This window comes from Gymnoscopelus microlampas (genome assembly GCF_963454915.1).
Source record: "Gymnoscopelus microlampas genome assembly, chromosome: 22".
NCBI classification, from domain to species: domain Eukaryota; kingdom Metazoa; phylum Chordata; class Actinopteri; order Myctophiformes; family Myctophidae; genus Gymnoscopelus; species Gymnoscopelus microlampas.
This window is the reverse complement of record NC_139959.1, coordinates 19,982,561-20,006,583: the sequence shown is the minus strand read 5'-3', so window position 1 is coordinate 20,006,583 and position 24,023 is coordinate 19,982,561. Positions and strand designations below refer to the sequence as shown.

The window sequence follows — 24,023 nt, the reverse complement described above, 5'->3', positions numbered from 1 at the left end:
ACCTTTAAGTACCTGAGATGGGACACTGATCACAAGCTTCTATAGACGTGAACCCATGATCTGTGCCTATACCGGCCCAATAAGGGCTGGTTTGAGACCTAAAGGAATGGATGCCCCGGCCTATCACTTCACTGTTGTGGAAATTCTTCTCACGACTGCAACAATTATACTCTTTTATATCCAAAGCAACTGTGCCTTGGAGCCCCAACGGCAGAGTTGTGGGCGAAGAGAAGCTACGAGCTTGATAACAATTAGTTGTTTAATCCTACTGCCACTTCACTGCGAAGTTCAATACAGCCTCACTCACTGCCAAAAGACACATTATTAATTGTCACTCACTGCAGACTTGTTTAATCTAAAACATCTTGTCACTGTAGCAAAATAAAAAAGGGAAACCAATATGTCACTTGTGCGTATATTTTTCTTCATGTGTGCCTCTGTCTTGCACACTGCTGGCCAAACGTTTAATTTTGCAGCAATGGAAATCTGAATCTAGCCCTCTGTTCCAACAGTGGCTTAGAGACTTGGGCAATGTGCTACACATGGAGAGAATGGTATGCAAACATCAAAAAAGATCAAGTCTTTCTGAAAATATGGCAACCCCTGTTGGATAGGTGGTCGGTGTCCTGTGACGGAGCCCGTGCTCGAGGTGGCCCCTCAAGCGTTTGAGAACAGTGTGGGTTAAGCATTCTCTGTGCCTTTGATTGTATAACATATCCTGTCATGTCATCTACTTTGATACTCTTTTGGCTGATTTTTGAATTATTTATTTATTTTTCTCAGGTTTTTTATTCTTTTTGTCCTTTTTCTTTTCTCCTTGTTCCACTTTTTGCCCTCTTTCCTGTACTTTTGAATTCATTGTCAAATTACTATTTGAGAGGGTTGGGTGGGGGGGTTTGTGTTTGTCTTGTGCGTTTTTCTGTTTGTTTCACAGAAAATCTGAAGAGTTCGCTGTCATTGTTTATCCTCCTGTAAAACTGACATATCTTCTATAAAAATGATGTGAAAATAAAATAAATGTGTGCATCTGTCTTTTCCTTGTTATTTATTTAGCAGTAAAGCGTCAATTGTCCTTTCAATTAAATACTTGAAATGTGATCCAAATCTGATTTCTAAAATGTGTTTTGGTCTGGAGACACCGAAGCCTGATTTATACTTTGTCGAATGACAGTGTCGCTCGCAGAAAATTGCAGATCCATAGCTAGATCAGCTATTTCTCTTACTTTTAACAAAGTAAGAGAGCTGATTTTCATTGTGGTCCTTTTGTCTCAATGCACAAATCCGATCTGGAAAGTCAGTGCAGATATGATCATATTTGAGATAGTGTGAACAAATCCAAAGCTGCCATGGCTTATACGTTGGGTTTGTTATTACAGTGTGATTATGTCTTTTCAATGTCTCGAGCATTCCAAGCAGTTTCCCTGTGTCCACAGACAACTAATTCCCCTGAGTCCACAGACAGACTTGATCGATTGAAATAATTGAAATTCTTGAATCTTGACTCTATTCATCAGATATGAATCGATAGTATAGGTGACTCTTACATCTCTGTCTCTGAGCAGAAGAATTGCTGTCTTTTAGCTCCGGAAAAGGTTGGTTGAGGAAACACTGCATGTTTGGAATAAAATAGCAATTAAATAAAGAGCGATAAGATCACAAGATTTGTGAGAATCTCTGGCAGTTTGGGTTTGTTTTGGTTCCCACAGAGACAAGCATTGTGGGAGGCTGATAATTTTATTTGTAACGCACTTTATATTTGAAACACATCTCAAAGTGCTACAGGTTAAAAACAAAAAAGAAAGAATAAAAGAACAATAATAATAAAACAGTGTAATGAATAAACTTCAAATCAAGTCAGCAAAACACAGTAGAAGTTTAAAAAGATAAAACAACTACATCTCTATCTAGGCAAATGCCTTGTTAAAAAGGAAGGTTTTTAGGCCCCTTTTAAAAATGTCAATGGACTGTAGTGCTCTCAGATGGTCCGGGAGGGCATTCCACAGTCTAGGTGCTGCTGATCACCTAGACTGTGGAATGCTGTGGAATGGATCATGGCTCTATAATATTACTTTTTTCACTGTTTCAATCTTATTATCTTTGCTTTTTAGCCCCACTATCGGCTCTAATGATGTTCACCATGTTGGTCGCAAACAACATGCTGTACAGTATATGATCTACTGGCTGGATTGCGAAGTGTGTCTTAAGATCCTGACCCACCGTTTAGTTAATTATTATTTTGTCAATGTCATTGTCTGTCAATTAATTCGCCCGAATGTTTTTGAACTGTTTGTGTCATGAATAGATCCACACAGAAAGCAAATATTACGTGGTGATAAAGCTATGCACATGTTGTTGTTTTTTGGAACAAGGTAGATTTATCACCCCAAAAAAGGCATCAATCTTTATGAATGAGGCATCAAATATATGAATAGTTTTCTTGTGAAACACTCAAAATACTATTTTTGTAGTTTTTATTCATCACATCCCCAGTGTGTAAAGACCTTTCGGCCAAAACGCCCACTTACAATGCCACCCTTAGCAGCCAACAAAACGCATCACAAAACAAAACCATTGTTTTCCTAGGTACGCTCCTCTCTTGCGCGGTGCTAAGCATTTTTCTAGTGGTTTTTAATACACATAAAAGGGAAGCATAAGGTCCCACATAGGTTTGTGCCGAGGTGTCCCTGAGCAAGACACTTAACCCCTAACTGCCCCCCTAACCCCCCCCCTAACCCCCCACACACTCTCCTCTGTGGGCAGCACTGAGCTGGGTGAAGCTGAAAAACAAGAATTTCCCCCATGGGCTGAAATACCAAAATATCTTTCTGTTTGCCGTTTCTGAAGAATCTATGCCTGTAGCAATGCATCTCGGTGTGACTTTCCAAAGTTTACAAACTTTAATGGGCAGATATACTGCTGAGTCCATTCGTGCACCCTGAAGGAATTCAGAGCCTTCACCATTTGAGTGACCCCGTGACATTTCCTCTAGCACCAACATAAGGCCAAAATGTCAACTTTGCACACATAATTGTGTCTCATAAAATATTCCTAAACATTTCCTTGCCAAGGACCCCCAAATAATAATAATGATAATAATCTTTATGTCCCCAAAGAGATATTTGTCTTCACAGTCTGCTAAAAGTCCTGCTAAAACAAATCTTTTTCCACTTCAAGGTTCTGTATCTTCGCCCAGATGGCATGAGTTTGAAGTAGCGATACAGGGGATGATCAGTGTCATTTGCTATTCTAAGTGCTAAGAGTGTGATGGCCTTATTGTTAATTTCAGAAAGTGTGGGTGTGGGAAGTCAGATAAGTCGTGTTGTGAGCTTGTAGATCTGCTATTTTTGGCGAAGAGATTTGGTGTAGACGGAAAAGAGCATCTAAGTACAGTTGTAACTCAAGTCTGTTTTACTAAGACTAGAGCAGGGTTTTTCAACTGACTGTGAACCATGCAGGGACCACCACCCGATTAAGACATGGGGACCACTGTTGTGTGGGTGGGGATATGAGCTAAGATTAGTGCTTTGGTAATTTCTATGCATCCCATATACATCCCACTATCTACAGTATATGAGCTTTGGTGATGATGACTTAGTCCTAATGTGGAATGGAATAATGCTATGACTTCATACAGTATATGGAGTGCTCCTGTGACATACATGTATATGGAAGTGAGAGTTGTAGTATTACCGAGGACTCACAAGAGCGCGGTTACACGTCATGCACAGGCAGGTGTGACGTTGGTCGGATTAGTGGTTCTCCAGAGATAGCCAAGCAACCACAATTCCTCATATATGGAGATCCCTGATGTCATCAATATGATTTCATTGTACGGATGTCATAGACTGGCCTCCAAGTATATGATCATGGCTTCTGCACTAAAGGCTCTAACTAAAGTTATGTTTTGTTAAAAAACAGGAAGCAGACACGTACATGGATGGAGAGTCCAGCAGACCGCTTTTCATAGTTGCACGCCCGCATCAATTTCTCATGGGCAGTTCACATAGACAGGTATGCAGAGACAATGACAATAGGCAAGAAAGATGTCTGCCAAGGCTGGAATAAAAGGCCCGGGGAGCAGTCATTATTTTGTGTGTGCATAGTATATTTCACAAATATGAATTGTGCGGTTATGAATTGGGCTTTACACTGAGAAATGCTTCTCAGAGGACCAGTGCCAGACGTATTAATTGCATTTGTTATTTCCACCAAAGATAGTTACATCATCTGCTCTTGGTGGTCTGTTTGAGGTGCTGTTGATTTGCTGCTGATGACTCTGCACCTTCTACACAATGCTTGGGATAAATTACAGTTACTTTCTGGTAATTGTCAGTAGCATTACACTGCTATGCTGAGCAGCACAGCACACTGCTCTTAAAGGTAATGAAAAGTGATCACTTGATTGGTCTTGATGCGTCTCTCAAGAGCGTTGGCTCCCACAATTTCCAATGCTTCTGTCTAACCTGTGTGTACTTACTGCAGCTCTGAAAATGAATAGAAAATAAAGCAGATGTCGAGTCAATCCCCCTCCTCCCGTTCACCTGTGCGGTCAAGTCTGACCGGAAACCAAATTAGTCAAAGCCTATGTAGCTAGCTGCTTAGCAGAAATAGAAATTCAAAAACATGTTTGGGTGGTGGTTGCTCATTTGTAAAGTGGTGGTGTATTAGCCTGGAAGCCAGAATCATAACTGTGAAATTTACTTGAGGCACTGCCAGGCATTCATTTTTTTTTAATATTGTGGATAGCACACAGAATAACAACGAAGTGGGAACGAAAGGGAAAGACAAAGGGCATCACATGTGACACAGGCCATAAGCAGTGTTGCCATGTCTGATTGGTCAAACATTCTTGCAGATGACAGCTTCCACTTTCTCAGCTTTTGAAATAACGGAATTACAGACGATCTATGTAACAGTAGCATTTCAAAACTCTGGAAGAGATAGGCTGTCTTGAGAGACAAGGTCATGATTGGATCCACCTGCATAACATTCAGGCTGCGTGTACTCTGCCTTCCTCCAGTTCGGAAAATACCAAATGTCTATCACCACGCCACACCATTGACCACACTTGTCACCTGTTTTCATGCTGGTCACTTGTTTTCCCCAAAATAGTGCCCTTTACTTGTGTGAAATTGTTACTGAGAACAATGTGGTACAGAAGGCAAACTGCATGTACACGAACATGCACACTCGCACACGCACGCACGCACAATTCCATGCTGGAGCCTAAGAGCCAACAGACAAGACACTCAAATTGAGTGGCGGGGTGAGCCTGTCCTCAAAGGAAGGAAACCCTCCAGAATGCCATGCAAATGGCAGGGCAAGATGGGAGATAAGGCTAATTAACCATGTTCTGACATCACTGCATGACTCACCCAAACAAGGTCTACACATTTCAACAGACCCGGACAGAAATAGCTCAATAAATAAACAATGACATTTATAATTTCTGTTGCGTTTCTCACTCAACCAAGAAAACATGCATGCTACAGTACACATTTCAACAGACAGACCCACAGACGTAAATAACAATAACAATCATAATTTCTGTTCTGTTCCTGTATGTCAACCACAAAAAAATTGAAAATTATATACAGTATATATGATAATGATATTTGTCATTTGCACGTATTCCTACAGGCTGGGGCGGTCAGCAGGGAGTGTTGGGCGGGAGGAGTAGGACGAAGGCTCTACGTCCTCCCGGTCGGTGCACCTCACTGGCAGGTGAGTCAGTAGGATACAACAGCATTGTCAACACACAAATTTAAGTCCCAAGTACTACTTCCCATTGTAGATTACGTTGATATTGTCTATCAGAACACCACAGATACTAATCTCAAGCCTCTTAATGTATTATATAACTCCCTATATAGATTTGTACTCAGTTGTCCATACAGAACACACCACTGTTCTCTGTATAGTTCGCTTGATTGGCTGCAGCCTAAGGCAAGAAGCAACTTCACTGTCTGGTACCTATTCCTTTTTAAATGTGTTCACTTTAACTGTCCTTCATATTTGAAACATTCTCTGGAACCATATACATCACCATATCCACTTGGAAATACACAACATCCCATCATCCCTATTTTACTGTCCTCAAAAAATATTTTCTGAAGTTGCACGCAGGTCATTCCACTATTTGACTGGAACAATCTTCCTCTTTCTGTCAGATCTGTTACCTCTCTTGGCTGCAGCAGGACTTTCTTGTAATCACATCTCGAAACATCCTGTTCATGCTTTTAATACTGCTTGCACTTACGTTTATTTCGGACTTTGATACGGGTCATAGTACTGTATTCCCCATTTCTTTGTTTAAAATGAGTTGAGGGCAGGGGGTGTGGGTGGGAGAGGGTGAGCAAGCAAACTGTATCTGTACGTGTGTATTGTGTATTGTGTATTTGCATTGTATGTAATGTTTTACTTATGTGTACATTGGGACCCCCTCTAAAATAAGATGCTGCATCTCAAGGGGCTATCCTCTCAATAAATTCTGACCAAATGTGTGTGGGGGGGAATTAATTGGCTTAATGACTAAATTGGTGAGAAAAAAAAAAAAAAAAAAAAAAAAGAAACTAGAAAAAGTGCTCCTCAGAGCACAGGTCTCCGCCAGGTCAGGTATGTTATTGTGGGCCAGCAATGTTCGGAATTCGCCAATAAGGATTGAATATGAAAAATCGGATGGATCCGCCGTGATCACTTGACTTAGACTACAGAGATAATGCGTGATGTTTGGACAAAATGTGTGGGAGTAATGTAAAAAAAAATAGGCAATGTAATAGGGCAATGTTAAAAGGGTGGCATTTGTTCCTCAACGTAGTGCAAATGTGCGTCTAAAGTTTCACCGCAATTGGACGCTGTGTTCATGATTAGCAGCATTTTGTTCAAAACGGGCCACTCCTGCAAACTTTAGATGTCAATCTTAGCCAATCAGGATGGAATATTAAAAATCAAACAGATCCGTCTTGATCACATAGACTATAGACTATGTACCGATTTGCGTGAAATTTTGATAACATCTGAAGGAGTAATATCAAAAAATGTGTTTTAAATAAGTCGGCCTACTGGTGGCGCTATGAAAGGCAGATGTGAAAAATGCAGGGCAAAGGTTTTTCCCTTGGCCTCTACGGATTGCGCATACAAAGTTTTACACAGATGGGTGCAGTTATAGGTAAAAGCACGAATCAGCCTGTTATAGCGCTACTGTAAAATTGACTAACTCGGTTTGTGGTGAAATAATACTCAGGCATTAGGATACCCTTCATAGTATAACCAGTTGACCAGATGGATATAAAAGTCAGATATTTATTTCAGCAAACAGTACAAGCATTGATTGCAATGATTGAGGATGAAGGTGGTGAATGAAATGGTGATGATGATTTTAAACTATAATAGAAACAAAAGGAAACCAATCAAACAATGTACACATAACCAAATATTATCAAGGAGAACATAACGAAATAAGACAAACTAATCAAGGAATACTTACTTAAATAATGCATCAAAAGAACTCAGGATAACAGGGAACAAGAAGGAAACCAAACACTCACTACATGCCTCTCTAACAACTGCACCAAATGAGTGCCTTTTGCAATCAGTTCAGGTGTGTACAAATCATTAAGTGCAGGTGTGTTACCAATCAAGGCAAGTGCCCGGTCTGGCTCCTCCCACCTAGGGCTGAGCAGGAGGGGATTTTCTACAGCTACCATGAGGCTGATTTGAAAATGTTCAAGTGGCATTTCTTCTTCGGCCTAGTCAAGTGGGAATGTGCGTGCACAATTTCACGGAAATCCCACGCTGTGTTCATGATTTGAGGCGTTTTGTTCAAAACTGAGCACTCCTGCAAACTTTGGAAGCCAATCTTAGCCAATCAGGGTGGAATATGTAAAATCTGAAACCCGTTTTGTTTAATGACTATAGAGATACTGTGTGATTTGCGTGATGTTTGGACAAAATCTGTAGGAGTACTGTAAAAAGAAAATGTTTGCAAAAATTGGCCTCCTGGTGGCGCTATAACAGGCCCATGTGAAAAATTTGGGGCAGAGGTTCTGCTCTGGCATACAGGGAGTGTGTGTGCAGTTTCGCTGCCATCATGCCAACGGTGCCGGAGATTAGCTGTCCTCAGACAGAATGACGGACGGACGGACGGACAGGGTGCAAAACATAGCCTTTCGGAATGGCGGAGACAATAATGCCAACCAATTGATAATGCCGGGAGTTGTGGGTGTTCTGTTCAAGGCCAGTGGGTGAATTAGATTAAATAAACCATGCTGTTTCACTGTGATATTTGTTCTTAGCATTTTTAATATGCACACCTCCAGAGGAGCTTTGCAGCAGCCAACTCTAAACACATTAGCTATGGATGGTTGGAAGCTGTCCTCATCCACCCATTATGACCTGGATGAACTTTCTCTGCAGTATGAATTCTCAGACTTGCTTGGTGTCAAAATGCAAGTACGATACATTGCACTCAAATGCGACTATGACGCGTGTTTCGTACACAGACCAACATGAGGTATGTACTGCCTCGCTATCGTCTCTCTCCACAATACAATACTAACCAGTGAAGAATAAATTGAAAATACATCAAACAACTTCAATAGACCAATTATTTGTTTACCAACATTGAGATGCACAGGTGATTGTTTCATGCAATCAATTCTCAACCTGTTGTTTCGGGGTGCGCTGGTTTCAGCACACCCCAACCCCCCGTGTGTTGGCTAGTGAGGCGCGTCCTAGCGAGACCTGACAGAATGGGTTTCATTGCGCGCATACTGGTTCTTATCAGTGTGACGTCGTCTGTTAAGGGGTCTATAAGGTGTGCAGAAGTGGTGGTTGCTCATTTGTTAAACAAGTGGTGGTATTTTAGCCGGGTGCCAGAATCATAACTCTGTGACATTTCCTTGAGGCACAGCCAGGCATTCTTATTTTTTTTTAGAATATTGTGGACAGCACACACAGAATAACAACTAAGTGGGAAAGACAAAGAGCATCACAGACCATAAGACAGATGCAAATCCATGACATCTTGAGCAGGTCTGCAGTAGGGATGGGACGATTTGAAAAGTACATGTCACGATTATTGTGGCAAATATTATTGTGATTAACGATAGTATCACGACTTAAACCCCCAGCATCCCTATTCTAGGGGGAGCGTTCACCAAAAATAGCCGATCTACAAGCTGGCAGTGAGCTTGCTATTTTTGGCGAATCAATTTGTGTAGAGTGAAATAAGAGCGTACTAAATGCACTCTTTACAGGTCAGTTTTATCAAGTATAGAGGGTTTAAGTGGTACGGAATTTGCAGCTCAACAAATTCCTCCTAGTGTATGATAATGAGGATAATTTCATGATAAATTAAAATATCTCTGCAATACGATTATTATGAGCGTTATTTTATCACAATAATCGATTATTGTCCCAGCCCCACTCTGCACGCATCTTGCATGAACAGCAAAATGATGTCCAAACCAACAGAACAGTGTTCCACGCACTCATACCAGCAGGTCGGAGGGCAGCATGAGATTTGAGTGGTTCAATCACATTCAGCCACTCGACAAGGAGTAATGTTTGTGTTGCAGGATTACGAGGAGCAGATCAGAAAAAAACTTCAGAATACTACGCTGGTTCCATTGATCCAAGCTGGAACACAATCGATTAATTGCCTCATCAAAATAAACACGCTCCCACCCATCTGGCCACTTAACAAGAGGTCAGATGGGTGAGGCCGCGAAGGCTTTCAAGATGTTCAAGTGGGCCCTGATCCAGAAAAGACAATCTTCCAAAGGCTTTGAACACGGTAAAACAGAGATGCTTCTATAATCAGGAATTACTGACCTATATCAAATCTACCCTTCTTCATCAAGTACAATCTATGACGGAGTTGAATTCCAACAACTTTGTAACTTTTTGTACCACTTAAACGATTGCTATGACATGTTTGGCCTTCTCTATTCAACATTTAAAAGATTCATGCATTGAACAAATCAGTGACTGAATAAGTGCCTAAATCAAAGACAAAACTGAGATTAATTGTCTTTGGTGCCAAGGAAGAAATACTGAAGGTTAGTGCTCACCTACTCTAGATTTCCTGTCTCTGAAGGTTATAGGCCAAGCCAGAATTCTTGGTGTACTTATGGATTTCTAACAGAATTTTGATAAGCACATAAATCAATAACAAAGTTAGGCTATTATAAAATACTAGAGTTTCGGGGGGCTACGCCCCCCTCAACCCCAGCCGCGCACGGGGCCCAGCGTGGCCGTGTGTATATTGGGGGACCCAAATCGGCGGAGTGAAAGTGTGGAAAAGTGTTTTTGAAGAAGGAAAAAATTTGAAGAAATAATATTTGTTATGTTTCAGGGGGTCCACAGGGGGTCCGCGGACCCCCTGATGGTCCACTGACCCCCTGTGGAGTGTTGGGACGCGCGGGGACACCCCTGGAACATTGCGGACCATTTCGGGTTTTTTTTTTTTTTCATGAAGGTGGTTGCTTGTTTCTGGCGCAGGCTGTGCAAACCTGGCAACCCAGCGCATGCTGCCGCACGTTTAAGTGGCGTAGCGTCATGAGGGTCAGTGGGGCCGTGGCTCGGTCAGTGAAGACCCTGTAGTGCGGATGATATGTGGCATAGAGGGGCAGATTGTAAATCCACAGAGGAAACATCCGTGGGCTACCATTGGTTCAGCGATGTGTGCGGTCGCCCTGCGGCCCCTCCTCCTCCACCAATGTGCAGTATTGAGAGCCCTGACGTCACAACAATTGGAGCGATGGGGACTGCACTGTGGTTGGTTAGGGTACACCTAGGGCCCAGGTAGAACCCAGTTAAAGCCTGCATGGGCAAACCCAGTTAGGACCCGCCTTGGTCCCACATAAACATGGCTAGTTGGGGCCCACCTAAGGGCCAGGTAGAAGCTACTTATAGCCTGCATGGGCATCGCAGTTGGGACTGAAGTGGATGCCGCTGACATTGCTGACATGGGGTCCATATGGTTTAGCCCACCTTGAAAGCATATGGGAACTACGCTGGCATGCTGGCTGTAATGCAAACGCTGCATCATACCTGCAGTGTGTAGTTTGATGTTGTGTGTGTAGCAGATATACCTGCAGTGTGTAGATCAATGTCCATAGGAAAGTCAATGCCCAGCAGTGTTTTTTTTTTTCCCCAGCAGAGTTTCTAGTGTCTCTGTGTCTCTCTGGAAGAGGTTGCACATGAACTCTGCAGCCGCACTGAGGCGCTCCAACACAAACACTCTGACATTAAGCTGCTTCACACAACAAACATCAGCACCACGCTGCTGTTTGTCCAAAAGACACAATATCTCCTCTCCCACCGACGTCATGTGTTCATTTATCGACAGCCGTACAGACTCCTTTTGACACATTTTACGTCGTTTATCCAGCTCTCACTGACTCTCCACATCGGGCTGTTATTTTGCTGCGATCAAGTCAACGATGTGAGAGATTAGCTATCACAGACGGACGGACAGGGGGTGAAACATAGTCTTGCGCCATGCCTTTCGGCCTGGCGGAGACAATTAAAAACCGAAAGTAAAGGATAAAATATAGCAGGAATGTTAGATGATATGTCTGTCCAAGAACAACGTATATTAATGCCTTTATCTCCAGCAGGTTTAGAGGGTCTTCTCTCAGGCTTCTCCAAAACAGCTATCAGACAGCTACAGCTTGTTCAAAATACATCTGGCATCCTGAGAGTCATGGTGGAATTGAATTCATATTACATGGATTCATAATTCATATTATATGGATCCTTGAAAACATTGTGAGGCAGCATTTAGTTATTAGCTATGCCACACATAGTTGGAACACACCTGCAGAGTATTGCACCAACTCTCACTGCTATTTCTACATGTTATGCTTTTTAATTCCTTTCATGCATTTTAATGGCTTTGTATGCCTTATGGAAAGGACCTGGAATTGCCCTTACTGTATGTATTAATGTTCTACATACGGTAATATAGTCTTGGATTGCCTTGCCTCTGGGCACCTTGCATGTTTAAAGCTTCCTTTCCATTATGCTCCCAGGGAACTGTTCTGCCCAGCTTATTTACGTTTTGCTTTCTGGGCAACATGAAACTTTATTTTTGTCAATATCCTTCAATAAATGCACAAAATCTCTGTGTGTGCATGTGAGTGAGTGTGTCCCTCATGTATCTCGAGAACCGCCCAACCGATTGACTTCAAACGTGGTGTGCGTAACGTCAAGGACCTGAGTCAGTGATGCGCCGGGTGGGAAGTCGGTCAGACAGGCAGACAGACAGCTATATAGATCTCCGGCCCGCACCGCTGGTGTAGCGGTCCGGGCATCTAGGCTACAATGTAGCCTGACAGCACGTAGAAGGTTTGAGTCCCGATGGCCTTTGCTGCGTGTCACTCCCCATCCCTCTCCCCATTTCTTGTCAGCCTACTGTCAGGAAATGTAATATTATTAAGTAAATGATGAATAAATGAATACTAATTTCCCAAATAAAATTAAGTTTACAATTCATTGATCAGTCTCCTGGAAGTTAGGTAGGTACTATTTTTGTCATTCGTTCTCTATGAGACGAGAGCACTGTGAATGAATGCTGTGTGTAAAAGTTACAGTCTACGTTTTTTAAAGCACTTCGGCATTTTCAACCTGGTATGCCTATTTGGGTATGCCATTATGGGCAGAAATTCTCAAAACACTTCCAAAAATACCTTGCAAGATTGCCTAGTTTCTCTCTCTTTTTTATTGAATTGGTTAGTAGTAGAACATGTTTAGAATGTATATTTGAGCCACATATCACACTTTGTCCTGCCAGTTATTACTGTGTCACTGTCTCGATTAGCGTTGAACTGAAGCGTTGAACTGCCGGCATGTTCACCCACGCTGAATTTGAGGTGTCTGGATTCAAAGATTCCTCCTCGCTGACTGCAGTGGCCTCAACTGTCAGTCATTTTAATTGAGTACCTCAGCCTTGGGCACCCACGTTCTGGAATAAGGTAAAATTGATGGGGCCAAGTCTGAGGAGGTATAGGCAGAGTGGAGTTATAACAAAATCAATAGAGTATGCATAAACCTGAGGACATTGGGCAAGAAGTATTGTGAACGCTTGCACCCATAATGACATGCCCAAAATAGGGACGCCCAGGGTTAACCACTTCCCAGCTGGCACGCGACGTCCGTTGACGTTGATTTTTGGTTGGATTTAGGTTGTGACGTCAGCTAACCAAAATCCAACGTTGGACCAACGTCAACTTCCAACGTTGTATCAACGTATTAATTTGACGTCAATTGACGTTGATATTTGGTTGGTTTTAGGTTGTGTTGGTAACTGACCAATAACCAACGTCTATTCAACGTAATATCCCAACGTCATGTTGACGTCGAATACTGACATGCTGTTGTCGGATTCTTGACCAAACCTCAATGTCTGCCCAACGTTATTATGACAACGTCCACACAACGTTGCAGTCTAACATCATTAGACGTTGATATTTGGTTGGTTTTAGGTTGTGTTGGTAACTGACCAATAACCAACGTCTATTCAACGTAATATCCCAACGTCATGTTGACGTCGAATACTGACATGCTGTTGTCGGATTCTTGACCAAACCTCAGTGTCTGCCCAACGTTATTATGACAACGTCCACACAACGTTGCAGTCTAACATCATTAGACGTTGATATTTGGTTGGTTTTAGGTTGTGTTGGTAACTGACCAATAACCAACGTCTATTCAACGTAATATCCCAACGTCATGTTGACGTCGAATACTGACATGCTGTTGTCGGATTCTTGACCAAACCTCAATGTCTGCCCAACGTTATTATGACAACGTCCACACAACGTTGCAGTCTAACATCATCAGACGTTGATATTTGGTTGGTTTTAGGTTGTGTTGGTAACTAACCAATAACCAACGTCTGTTCAACGTATTATCCCAACGTCATGTTGACGTCGAATACTGACATGCTGTTGTCGGATTCTTGACCAAACCTAAATGTCTGCCCAACGTTATTATGAGAACGTCCACACAACGTTGCAGTCTAACATCATCAGACGTTGATATTTGGTTGGTTTTAGGTTGTGTTGGTAACTAACCAATAACCAACGTCTGTCCAACGTATTATCTCAACGTCAGTTTGACGTTGAATACTGACATGCTGTTGTCGGATATTTGACCAAACCTCAATGTCTGCCCAATGTTATTATGATAACATCCACACAACGTTGCAGTCTAACATCATCAGACGTAGATATTTGGTTGGTTTTAGGTTGTGTTGGTAACTAACCATTAACTAACGTTTGTTCAACGTATTATCCCAACATCAGGTTGACGTCGAATACTGACATGCTTTTGTCAGATTTTTGACCAAACCTTAGTGTCTGCCCAACGTTATTATGACAACGTCCACACAACGTTGCAGTCTAACATCATTAGACATTGATATTTGGTTGGTTTTAGGTTGTGTTGGTAACTGACCAATAATCAACGTCTGTTCAACGTATTATGCCAACGTGCTGTAGAATACTGACATGCTATTGTCGGGTATTGTGACCAAAACCCAATGTCTGCTAAACTTCATAATGAAAAGATATCCTCAACATTCAAACCTCATTAGATGTAGATATTTTGCTGGGTTAATGTGGCTGTTACTTAAACAAAATCCAACATAGTCTGGCTGTAGAATATGGACAATAAGTACTGAAGGTTGTGACATAGAGTAATGATCTAGCATCTGTTTAACCTGCAATAGTCCAACCAGAGCAATTGGTAGCTGTTTCATCTGTGGTTCAACTATATTCTTCCAGATGAGCTACAGGGCCACCCCATGGCCCAGAAAGGTGTTTGTGCAGTTCTATAACCCTCAGCCTTTTCCAGATAACTGAATTTGACTTTCAGACAAATACCATCAAGTTGCTCCTGGGGCACATGCCAGCATCCCACCTATAGTGAACCTGTGGCTGTATATGAGACTGATTAGCTACAGGTTTCTTTGCCAGTGTGGATTTAGAGCCAAGGCAACATGGTTAAGGCCAGTTATACCTTTTCCCTTCCGCTTTAGCAGATGTTAGTTGTCGGTGATCAGCCAGCTGCATCTTAAAGGAATGCGACCGACAGTGAGGTAGGTAGACAGCCATGTCAACTCTTTATCGTCAATAATTTGCCCTTAGTTTGCTTCAGGAGACCTTCCTTAGTTCCAGAGGGCAAATTCAGTTTCAGCTTATGGCTGCTCAAATGTTTTATGTTGAGCGCTTGGGGTGGGTGGACTGTAGGGGTCCACCCCTACAGTGTCTTGCTCAGGACACTTCGCCCCATCCAGGGCCTTTGAGGCAAACCGGGGACCTTCTGATTATCTAACCAGTAACCTATGCTGCCCTAAATAATAAACCCATATGAAAAGAAATGCATCAATACATTACAATGCATAGACACCGGCCTACCTCAAAACCAGGGTCTTCCTTAGTTGTGACATATGGAGCAAGAGTGTGTGACTGTGACACCATTTATCATCCACACCACTATGTATGTACTACTGGGTGGACGGAAGGGCGGACAGATGGACGGACAGACAGACAGACAGACAGACAGACAGACAGACAGACAGACAGACAGACAGACAGACAGACAGACAGACAGACACTTTTTTTGTTACCCTTTCAGCCTAAATGCATGACTGTACCTCATGCTGTTTACATTTCTGACTAATAAAGTAATCAATCAATCACAAAAAGTAAAATAATTGTTTGCCCTGATATGTAGTGGAGTAAAATAATAAAGTATCAAAAGATAGAAACACACAAGTGAATTTAAAAAATACAATGCTAAGTACAGTACTTGAGTAAATGTACTGATTTTCACCATTGTTCATGTTTCATAGCTGTTGCAGTTCTTTATTTTTGCATTATATTAATTGCTAATCAAATAAATGATTGAGGGAAATATTTCACTTTTTGCATGAGGCCTACAGCATAATGCCATATGACACATACAATGTAAACTGACATTTAACATAATAACATCGGGCAGACATTTAGGTTTGGTCAAATATCCGACAACAGCATGTCAGTATTTGACGTCAACCTGACGTTGGGATAATACGTTGAACAGACGTTGGTTATTGATTAGTTACCAACACAACCGAAAACCAACCAAATATCTACGTCTAATGATGTTAGACTGCAACGTTGTATGGATGTTGTCATAATAATACATTTCAAACTGGATTGTCAAATGTCTCCTCAAATCACTGAGCAGTATAGCAACGTTCTGCTCTTTCATTGGACGAATCATTGGACTTGTGGGTGGGACCACAGTTGTATAACACCAGACTGGGCGGGGCAACAGTAACTGCTGCAGGAGCCTGCAGTTTGAATTTGGAGGGAGAGAAGACAGGAAGAGATACTTGTTTGTGCATGGAGATGTTTTTTTTGACCATCCCAGGACTTCTAGAATCACAATCTTTTGCACAGGTGAGTTCATAATTAATTTCCTTCTAACTTGAAATGAAATATTTGACTGTTTGTTTTTAAAATAAAGTTCTACATTCTGTTTATGACCGAGTGAGGTGATTTCTTCATATTGCAAATCAGTCATGCTTTGTTGTTTTCTTTTTCTTTTCCTTTTCTTTGCATGTTTTTGAAACTGGCAGCATTGTTTGAGTAAATCCTTTGCCCAAAATGATTACAGTACCTGCCTTTTGTGGCAAAACAGTGGGAACTAGAAAGAGGCTATACTGCATTAACTAGATGGACTGATCCCCATTGCTTTGTGTTGGTGGCTTCACTGGCTTGGTGCTGCTGAGTTAAACATTTGAATTGCAGCTTTTAAAGCTAATGTCTTATTTTAGGTGAAGTTCTGTTGTTCATGCATGATTCATGTTTTCAGTTGGGAATGTGTGTTATTGAAGGGTAAAAGCTCACATGCCTCACAGCCTGATTTTTGTGTGAGACAGTGCAGTGTAACTAAAAATCAGGCATAAGGGTTGGTTGCATTTGAATAGCCTTGTGTAGCCTTTATCATAGTTTTGATTATATTAGCTTGTAAGACATTATTTTCAGTCTAATATTGGCCAAGCCTAACAGTAAAGCCCACCTAAAAAAAAATAAACATAATAGAGGAATGTAAACACTATGTTGAAGATTGATTGGTAAGTAACCAATCCCCAACGTCTGTTCAATGTATCATGCTGACGTCATATTGACATAGAATACTGACATGCTGTTGTCAGGTATTGTAACCAAAAACCAACGTCTGCTTAACGTCATTATGCTAACAACCACACAATGTTAAATTCTAACATCATTAAGCGTTATTTTGTTGTTGTTTTTAAGTTGTGTTGGTAAGTAACCAATACCCAACGTCTGTTCAACATATCATGCTAACGTCATATTAACATAGAATACTGACATGCTGTTGTCAGGTATTGTAACCAAAACCCAACGTCTGCTTAGCGTCATTATGCTGACGTTCACACAATGTCAAATTCTAACAACATTAAACGTTGTTTTTTTGTTGGATTTAAGTTGTGTTGGTAAGTAACCAATACCCAACATCTGTTCAACATATCATGCTAACGTCTTATTGACGTAGAATACTGACCTGCTGTTGTCGGGTATTGTAACCAAAACCCAACATCTGCTTAACGTCGTTATGCTAACGTCCACACAATGTTAAGTTCTAACATCATTAAATGTTGATTTTTGTTGGTTTTAAGTTGTGTTGGTAAGTAACCAATGCCCAACATCTGTTCAACGTATCATGCTAACGTCAAATTGACAAAGAATACCGACATTCTGTTGTCGGGTATTGAGACCAAAGGCCAATGTCTTCTTAACGTTATGACGTTAACGTCTACACAACGTTAAATTCTAACGCCATTAGACGTTGATATTTTGTTGGTTTTAATTTGTGCTGTTAAGCAACTATAATACAACGTTTTCTCAAAGTTTTTTTCATTTCTGAGGAATGTAAACACTATATTGAAGATCTATTGGTAAGCCATCTTAAGTTGAAATATTGAAGTAAGTCCTGAACAGTTGAATGGCCCAAACAGAGTGAAGAACAGTTAGTATTTTGCCATAACCGATACTTGATATACAGTAGCTGATAATGAAGTAGGTGTACTGTAGGTTTGATAGCTGTCGTTTTCGACGCTGTTCCAGCCCATATTGAATTTAAATGTCCACAGATGTTTCGGAAGGCAGAGGTAGCCTATCTAATCTGTTTTTGTGTGTGTGTGTGTGTGTGTGTGTGTGTGTGTGTGTGTGTGTGTGTGTGTGTGTGTGTGTGTGTGTGTGTGTGTGTGTGTGTGTGTGTGTGTGCGTGCGCGTGTGCTACTTCAGCTTCCAAACACCTGTGGACTTGGTGGAGGTGAGCCTCCACCAAGTCCGAAGTAAGTATAATATCAGGGCGTTAATTTGAGGGGTAATATGCTTTAAATTGGTTGTAATTTAAAAATATATATTGAATTAGATGATTCAGGTTTCCCACGGTAGTGACTTTCCTGGAACATTTTTAATTGAGTTATAAATTCCCACAGGGCTGTGGGCACCCTGATGATAGTTTTTTGACACAGTTAAGCATAACAGGCACAGATAAACTAGTAAACATTAGTCTACAGTCAGCAGTGTAATGTAAAAGCAGTCTTATAGCGTTAATATTGAAAGGGTAGGGATGTGAAGTTTCACTCAACCAACGATTCGATATAATTCACCATACTGGGTTCACAATACAATTTCTTCTTGGGTTTTCTCTGAAGTAGTTGTGCCACGGCATGAGGCCATTGTGAGAAGTCTCTATCTTGCGTCAAGTATATTTTTCATTCATAATGTGTTGTGTATTTCTTATTTTCATGCTAGATGTGGTACATCAAGAGGTGGAAGGTCCTCTCAAGTAGAATACATCGGGTAAGTACCTCCACACTGAACTTCACTATTATTTGACAATAAAGTAACATAATTTTGATTTGAAACAAGTTTGATTTTTCACCGCTATTAAAGGCATCAGGTTAACGGCTATAAAAATGAGGCATCATCTACAGTATATGAATAGTTTTGATGCGATAGCATCAATATATTCTAAAGAAGTATTTGTATAATTTATTCGTCATGTCCCTGGTGTTTAAAGACCTTAAGAGGTGTAACGATAGAATAATATCTTAGCTGTCCACTTAATATGGCATTTTCCTTCCTGTGACTTTTACCATACTCTCAGGTTGTCATGGTTGGAGACACAGGAGGTAATTCATTGGATGATGCACCCAGAAGAATGATGCCGTTCCTCATGTCACATGAATTGACACCCCAGTACAACCTTTGTTGACATCATGGCAAGAATAAGTCCCCGGGGCCTGTGTCTTTTTGACGTTGCATATGGTAAGTTAAACATTTGAATTGCCCGATGTAACTTTTCCTTGACCCTTCCGTTATCTTTCAAATTCAAAAAGGAGTGCTACAAAATGTTGATTATTTTTATATACGTTGGCAGTTATGCCTAAGTTCAAGAGTTTGGAATCACTGTGAAAATTAAGTAAGTACAGCCAAGACACTGATGATAATAATAATAATAATAATAATAATAATAATAATAATAATAAGGGTAATAATAATAATAATAATGGTAATAGTAATAATAATAAGGGTAATAATAATAACTTACATTCTTCAACATTTCTGTTCATTAAATAATCCACCAAGTGCAGCAATATCTTTAAAGACCTTAGGCATTCTAGATGTCATATTCTCTAGATATCCAGGTCAAATTTCACCCCATATTTTCAGTAGAATTTGCCGTACTTTGAGACTGGTTTGTATAAAACTTCTCATGAACCTTACGGTATAGCTGTTCCCAACATAGGATTTAGATCAAGCAATTGTGATGGCCCTTCCATCAGAGACAGTACTCATATCTGCAAACTCAGTTAATTTCAAAATCATAATTTCTCACTGATTCCAAACTTTTGAACAGATATCTGTCAGTCAATAAAGATGTTTCATAATGTAAAAATCAAGTTAGAGTTATTAAAATAGCTTATTTCTGTCATTTATCTTTAGGGGAACTAAAGAAGAATGCAACCCTCAACAAATTAAACAGAATGATGCAGAGAAGACTCTCCAAGTGATTTACGGGAGCTCAGTGTTATTTCTCTCTCTTTTTAACGTTTTTGCCCTTGGTGCATATGTTATAGACATGCCTCAAAGAATGCACTTCATTGTTTTTATTGATTTGTACTGTTTAGTTATTTTAAAGTTTCACAAATGGAATCATTTTCCTACAAAGGCACTTTGGGCTCTGAACCTATTCACCAAACCTGTAACTGTTTGGACAACAATATGACTTGTAATTTCTGTTTGTTTATACTACCTATTCAAATGTGCCAATTACAAGTTTAAAAAATATTTAATAATGTTGTTTTATTAAACTTTGTCAAATAATATTGTCTGATATTGTATTTTCACCTTGGTAAAACTTGACACTGAAACAAGATGTAATTTGTTGTTGGTTGTCTGACGTCGTGATGATGAGATATCGACGTCAAAATGACGTCTGGAAGATGTCCTGTTCCCACCGCCCACTCAGTGGGCACAGGACGTTATTTTAACGTTGATATCTTGTTGTGACAAGATATCTACGTGACAAGGTAACTCTGGAGGTTGACGTCCTGCTAATGTTGGATTGACATTTTATTCTCAACTAAAATACAACGTGATTACAACGTTAGAAATATGTCATATTTTGATTGTACTCTAACGTTGAGCCAATGTTGTACTATGACGTCAACCCGATATAAATTTTCAGCTAAAATACAACTTGTATCCAACGTTGGGAGTCTAACCTTTAATCAACGTCTACATAACATGAGAGATTGACGTTAAATCAACGTTAGTTTAAGATGTCAAACCAACGTCAGTTTATGACGTCAGACAAACGTTAGGTTATGACGTCAGACAAACTTTCATTTACAACTAAAATACAACTTGTATCCAACGTTGGGAGTCTAACCTTTAATCAACGTCTACATAACATCAGAGATTGACGTTAAATCAACGTTAGTTTAAGATGTCAAACCAACGTCGGGTTAAGACGTCTAACCACGTTAGGCTATGACGTCAGACAAACTTTCATTTACAACTAAAATACAACTTGTATCCAACGTTGGGAGTCTAACCTTTAATCAACGTCTACATAACATCAGAGATTGACGTTAAACCAACGTCAGGTTATGACGTCAGACAAACTTTCATTTACAACTAAAATACAACTTGTATCCAACGTTGGGAGTCTAACCTTTAATCAACGTCTACATAACATCAGAGATTGACGTTAAACCAACGTCAGGTTATGACGTCAGACAAACTTTCATTTACAACTAAAATACAACTGGTTTCCAACGTTGGGAGTCCAACCTTTAATCAACGTCTACATAACATCAGAGATTGACGTTACATCAATGTTAGTTTAGGATGTCAAACAAACGTCAGGTTATGACGTCTAAACAACGTTGGGTTATGACGTCTAACCAACGTTGGGTTATGACGTCAGACAAACTTTCATTTACAACCAAAATCCAACGGTCATCCAACGTTGGAGTACAATGTTGGGACAACGTTGTACTGACGTCGCGTGTCAGCTGGGTTAAACCCTACTTAGTGGACCGGAGTCTACCATTACTTTCTACCTCTCAAGATTAAATATCTTATAATCTACTAAATACTAAATATCTGCTGAAATGGACGATCTCTACAAGCATGCCTCCTTCAATGCATGAGAGCTAGCAAGCCGCTTCTTATCACCTGACAGGGGGGAGGTTCCCTGGTTAGACGTAGCACATGGAAGGAACACGTTATTCCAACCAGTTCCTTTCCCCTCCATCAGACGCCCCGGCTGACCAGGGGGAGGAAGTATAGAGACCAGGATTACAGCATGTTTTTGTGAGGGTACCTACCCTAGGAGACACATTGGGATCCTTAAGCGCTACTGGTTTTCTACCGATCCTACTGGGATCCTTCAGAACTGCTGGTTTTATATCTATCCTGCTGATCCTTAAGCACTACTGGTTTTATATCTATCTTACTGGGATCCTTCAACACTACTTGTTTCCTCCAGACCCCACCTCTGCTGCCTGCTTCAGTGTACAGAACCAAAAGAAAAAAAGAAAGCAGAGGATTTGGGGAAAGCTTAAACTCCATATTAATCCGCTACCTCATATGAATCCATCCGTCGCAGGTCGTTGGCTTGATTGGATAGCTGTCATCATTTTCAGGGGTTAAGCGACAAATAATCAAAATCCATCTCCCTGCCCCCAGCCCTTAATTTCTCCACCTCTCTCCATCTCTCTTTCCATTTGTTTCTTCTTTCTATCCCTTTCTCTCTCTTTCCCCCTCACCTCGTTTGACCCTCGTCACTCTCCCTTTTGCCTTCCCTCCATCATCTCTTCCTCCACCCTTCATGTCTCCACCTCTCTCCATCTTTGTCTCTGGTCAGCTCTGGTCCATATACCTGTAGTGTTAAGGAGCACTCCTAAGGCTATAGGGACCAGAGCTAGTCTCTGGTTAACTTTCTGTCCCCTCGCCCACTTGTCTTTAATTGGTCTTTTTCCGCCTCCTCTTCTCCACCTCTGACTCTAGCCATTCACATGCAGGACGGTGCGCTGTGTTCTGTGGGTCTCAATGTGATGATGAGGGAGGTGTGGGCAGCAGATGGTAGGCAGGCAGGTTGTCTGGAAGGCCACGATGGGAACAGATGGGAACGGCTGTCCGATTAACACTTAACGACGAGCTGGCCACTCTCCCGTCACCTAAATGACACCAGACATTGTTCTGGCCGCGGAGAGAGAGAGAGAGAGAGAGAGAGAGAGAGAGAGAGAGAGAGAGAGAGAGAGAGACACGCACGCACGCACGCACACACACACACACACACACACACACACACACACACACACACACACACACACACACACACACACACACACACACACACACACACACACACACACACACACACACACACACACAGGCAACAGAGCTTGCAGCACCAATTTCTGTTTAAAAATCATTTCACGCTTTAAAATGCATTAAACACAACAATAACATGACTTTGACGAAAAACTTTGGTACTCATCCCATCTAATCTACACAAATGACTCATCATTACCCAATTTAAATTAGTAAAGATAGTGTAGTATATTTCATAACATAAGATACATATTTAAGCCATCTGTTAGAAGTAATAGGATTACATGTCTACTTTGTCCTGTGCAGATAACAGACAGAGAGGAGCCTGGTGGGGGTGACAATTAGCATTGACTATTGTTCTAGTTGATAGACATAGCGGCTATGCATTTGAGATCAAGGCTGACACCCTTCCTTTCCTGGCTCTATATAGTTGCAAATGTGTGGGGCCAGGGGAGGTGGGGGTTCACCTTTGAGGGCTGTCACACCCAACACGTACCTCCTCTTATTCTCTATGTAACCACTACTATAAATATACTGTAAAATGTAGGCTTGAGTGTGTGTCAGAGGCCGAAGGGTCGCCTGTGGGGACCTCAGGGTCTCCATAGAAAACTGCTTGTACTCTGTTTGTTCCATGAAATAAATCCGAAGCAACGAACCTCACTACGGAGTGATGTCTCATCCATTCTTCACCATTCATTCACATCTCTGGAACATCAAACTAACTTTACAATATGGCGTTGTTGGCAATCATTAAAACCTGTAAGTCTGTGGTTTTAAGATACCACATATGGCGTTTAAGTCGGCAGTCGCGTTGGTTTGGTTATCTGGGGAGCGGGACGCCAATCTCCGGAAAATGCTGAGCCAGGCGTCGAAAGGACATGCGCGGACGGGGCCTTGCGGTGGATGGACGGATCGAGTTGTCTTCCTGCGACGTGGGGGGACCACTGCAAGGGGGACATCGGCACCACAACATGACGACAACTTTTCGAGGATCTACGGGGAGAGGCCCTCATCATGACCAGATCTAGGAGGCTGTAACGACTCATCTGGCTGCACAACTTATCTTCTACGGTCGCTAAAGGAGCG

The 24,023-nt window shown here is 41.3% G+C and overlaps 1 long non-coding RNA gene across 1 annotated transcript; it reads left to right on the top strand.

The window, feature by feature from the left end:
* The first annotated feature begins 18,772 nt into the window (after positions 1–18,772).
* On the top strand, positions 18,773–20,548 carry LOC311038805. The gene is made up of 3 exons (XR_014600091.1): positions 18,773–18,890; positions 19,198–19,358; positions 20,037–20,548. It is a non-coding gene; the product is annotated as an uncharacterized lncRNA (long non-coding RNA).
* Positions 20,549–24,023: the final 3,475 nt, after the last annotated feature.